Raw genomic sequence first — 4,012 nt, 5'->3', positions numbered from 1 at the left:
CTCCCTCATGCCGCACGCTGCCCCTGAACCCTACCTCCTCTCTCGCGCCACCCCCACTGCCCCCCGAGCGTGGCTGCCCCTCCACGGATCCAAGCTCGTACGCCGCCGCCCCTCCCACCATGCCAAGCTCGCACGCCACCGCCGCCGGCGCCCCCAACTGGCCGCCCCTCGTCAGTTCGTGTGTTCCATCCGCACCAAAAATCACCGTCCCTAGCTTCCCATGGATCCCTGCGCGCCGCCGCCCACCAGAAGGAAGCTCTCGTGCTCCCCGACGCCGCTTTCCTTAAGCATTTGTGCGCTCCAAAAGTCAACGCGACACAGTTGCTTCCTCTGGCAACACCTCCTACCGGCGCCAGCGGTTCTGAGGTTACCTTGTTAGTAGTTCAACTTTGCTAAATTCTGTAGTTAACCATTGCTAAAAATCATCTTAGAAATTATCTCGTTTAAATAGTTCACCTTTTCTAAAAACAGTAGTTCTCTGGTTAGAAAAACAATAGTTATCTCTGCAAGAAAGTATGACAATCTTTTGGTAAAGTCTCAGTCTCTTCTCAGTTTTAGTGTACGCTCGCTGGCGATGCGTCCAGCATGCTTTCGGTGATAGCGCCATAGTGGCCACCACTAATGGCATTGGCAGCCAGCATGCTTGCACAAAAATAGCTAGCTAGGTGTTCAGGATCGTCTATTTTATCCCTCGAAACAGGATGCTCAGGACGTCTATTTTGTTTTCTGAAACACTAGCTAGGTGTTCCCAGTTCAGTACATGGACTATCATCAGCTCTAGTTGCTGCTTCCTGCCACCAACGAATTGCGCAAGTTCAAAGAGTGTCGCATGACAAATTCAAAAGGTGTTGTATCATGTATGGCAAGTTCAGAATTTTGGTTTCGTGAAAAGTGTGATTTTGGACAATATTTTGTGCGATTCAATTGTTCATCTTCAGAACTTGGAGATGTTAAGTCTATTTTTTTCTATGATGAAGGTACACATGAGCTCCATCTGCAATGGTTATCCACCCTAGTGCTTCAAAGATGCTTATTTTGTTTCCCCCGTGACGCATCGAGGATGATAGTGACGACACTTACAAAATTGTTTTCTGTGTTGCTATGTTATCAGTCCAAAGTGTGGTGAAGATGTAGTCCTGGGTGTGTAGATGATGTGGTGTGTGTCTGGTTGTGTGTGTGCATGATGATTGGTGGCTGTTGTGTGTGTGTGCAGGGTACCCGGCGACAGCGGGTAGGCGACAAGTGTACTGGTGACCAGCTACCCGGAAAATGCTGGAACAGGGCTTCCAAAGTAAGCTCCTTGCTTCTTGCTTCTCTTTAAATCTCTTGAGCTTTACATGGTATGTTCAAGACAAGTCCTCTAGTGGTTGTATTGTATGACGTTCGTTTAAATGATCGACTATACTGACACCACATACGTGGAAACTCAAAATGAAAATAAAAGGTGTTAATGGAGAAATATAAGAACAAAAACAGGTATGTGTAGCCATCTAGCAACGTGGTGATCAAACAAAATCCCGACAGCCAACCTCCATGGTGATCAATTCCATGTGCTTATGGGTATGCTTGCTTAGCACAAAATTCATAAACTGTCAATTTATTTTGAATTGAACTGATGCTGCTCTTGATTCAGACATGAGGGAGAAGACGGAACTAGAATGATTCAGTTCATCATTGGCACCCCTGTAAACCAAACAATGAAGAACACAACCATTGTACTTTTGCTCTTGTTCTTTCTATCTCCTGAATTCCATGCTTTCTGTGATGAGCATGCTTGGTACTATATAGATACTGATGTTGTAGTTCTAATACAATATATTACAAGAATTCATTGACAAAAAAGGTGTCAGTTCATATATGCATGCAACAGCTATTCTGATACTACTTTATTAACCAGAAAAACACAAAAGTTCAACTATACTTATGCAAAATAGTTCAGTATTTTATTCTATGACAGTCAAGAAAAACAGAAAAAAGAGGTTCATCGTGTGATGAGCAATAGTCCCAACAACTGTGCTAGAGATGCAAAAAATTGATAGCATAGCCGATGCCATTTTTCATCCAATTTCTGAAGAAAACTAAAGTTGATCAGAGTAACTAAAGAATGATCTGTTAGTTCTTGAGTATGTGTAATGCTGCCATTTTACTGTGCATTTGATTCCATCGTGATGGATGTATTACAAAGATATGGCTGTATTACTATGTTGAATAAAAATACCATTTTGCTGCAACATTTTCTCAGCTCCTGTCAAGTTATACATGTATGTGAGGATCCTTCTATGTAGTAAGTTCATAGTCGAGAAGTCAGGGACTTCGTAAATAACGTGAACACCAAAAAACCATTAAAAAACCTAAACCATATGTTAGGGGAGTTCAAGAAGTTCATGGCTAGCTATCCGTGTTCTGTATTCTTATCAGTTCATAATCGAGAAGACATGTATTCTTATCAGTTTGTTTATCTAGCCCGTCGTGCTGTGTATTCTGGTCAGTTCGTGTGTGTATGTGTTGCCCTCGCAGTGTATGAGAGGCCGCCCGTGAGGAAGTCGCCGATCTGGTCGAGGCATGCTGCTATTCTCTATATCCGGCAGCACAAACATTTAAAAGTTCGACCACCAAACCTTGGTAAGTTCTTCTTAACAAAAACTCATCCCTCATATTTGTTCCTTTTTTTCATAGGTTGAAGTTAAAAGAAGATGGAGATGTGTGTTTTGGAGAGGGAAGAACTTATCTAGTGGAGTGCGTGCGTGTGCTGCTGCATCCTCGTCCGGCAGCTCTAATCCACACTCTTAGTACAACTTCTCTATGATCTCATGTTCACAAATCTTGTAGTACATTTTTTAATAAAAATCTTCTAGTACTATGTAAAGCAAGCGTGGCGAACACATACTTCAGGTGTCGCGGTAGTACGCACTGTTGATGGTGGCCTTCCTTTGTGGCGCTACAACTTTGCCACCTAGAGTAGTACTGCTACTACTTATCATGTTGCTAAAACCTAGTTAAAGTACATGTATTTGATTAACGGTTCTGTAGGAAGAAAACTTTCACCAATATATAATCTCTAGGTTTAGTAAAGCAATCTTTTTGTTTAGTAGCTGATACTGCTCAAGTTTATTTCTTGTTGTACATATGATGTCCAATTTCTTCTTTCAGTTCGGTTCAATTTATAAATTTCATTCAGTTCAATTCTTATTGTAGTTGGAGTTTAGTTTCTTTTCTGAGTTCAATTCAGGCATGTGTTTGAACTTGCAACCTCACTGCCTTAAGCTACGATCTCAAATAGAAGTATACTAAATGCAGGTACTAGGTGGTGGCATTGCTTCACTTCTCTTGTTACGTTCTCTTCGCCCAAATTCAGAGGATCAAGAAAATAAAATATCATTCTTTTGACATGCACTACTCAAAAGAAAGCATTTCTGTTGAAAAATTGTTTCGCTTGACATGTACTTGCCAACAATTATGTATAATAAATCATGGCATTGTATGTAGAAAAAGATATATTGTGTGTTCTGCTATTGTATTGAGTTGCTATCTATTGCTAATTGTATGATGTTGTTATTGCTCTCCTTGTCATGTTATGCAAGTTGACACCAAGTACCGTTGGATGATATACTTATACAATAAATCGCTAAAAACTGATTTCTTCCAGTTTTTATTTTTTGCCCTTGCCTGTTTGATGTTATGCCCACGTGAAGACATTTGGAAGTTTAGCAGGTAAAATACTTGTTAGATTCATTTAAAAGGTGTCGTATAGTTCAACTTTTATATATAATAAATTCATAATTAAAAGGAAACATGAGAAGCTCACAAATTAATTATGTGACGTTGACGTCCAAGTTCTACAACTGATCCGTACAAACAAAAACGGTGGTTCGTTCTACAAAGGAAAAGTGGTTTAATTAAAAATATTGACCAGTACAAGTGGTCCGTTCTACAAAGGAAAAATGGTTTAATTAAAAATATTGACCAGTACAAGTTAAAAATGGTGGTCTGTTCAGAATAAAAGAAATGACAG

The 4,012-nt window shown here is 40.3% G+C and overlaps 1 long non-coding RNA gene across 3 annotated transcripts; it reads left to right on the top strand.

The window, feature by feature from the left end:
* The first annotated feature begins 6 nt into the window (after positions 1 to 6).
* LOC119316847 lies at positions 7 to 3,562 on the top strand. 3 transcript variants are annotated; one of them, XR_005153355.1, is made up of 3 exons: positions 7 to 845; positions 978 to 2,622; positions 3,298 to 3,562. It is a non-coding gene; the product is annotated as an uncharacterized LOC119316847 (long non-coding RNA). The 3 variants fall into 3 exon arrangements; XR_005153354.1 differs by having other exon boundaries at positions 7 to 1,560; positions 1,634 to 2,622; XR_005153353.1 differs by having other exon boundaries at positions 7 to 2,622.
* The last annotated feature ends 450 nt before the right edge of the window (positions 3,563 to 4,012 follow it).

This window comes from Triticum dicoccoides, chromosome 6A, assembly GCF_002162155.2.
Source record: "Triticum dicoccoides isolate Atlit2015 ecotype Zavitan chromosome 6A, WEW_v2.0, whole genome shotgun sequence".
Taxonomy (NCBI): Eukaryota; Viridiplantae; Streptophyta; class Magnoliopsida; order Poales; family Poaceae; genus Triticum; species Triticum dicoccoides.
This window is presented reverse-complemented; position numbering and strand designations above follow the sequence as displayed.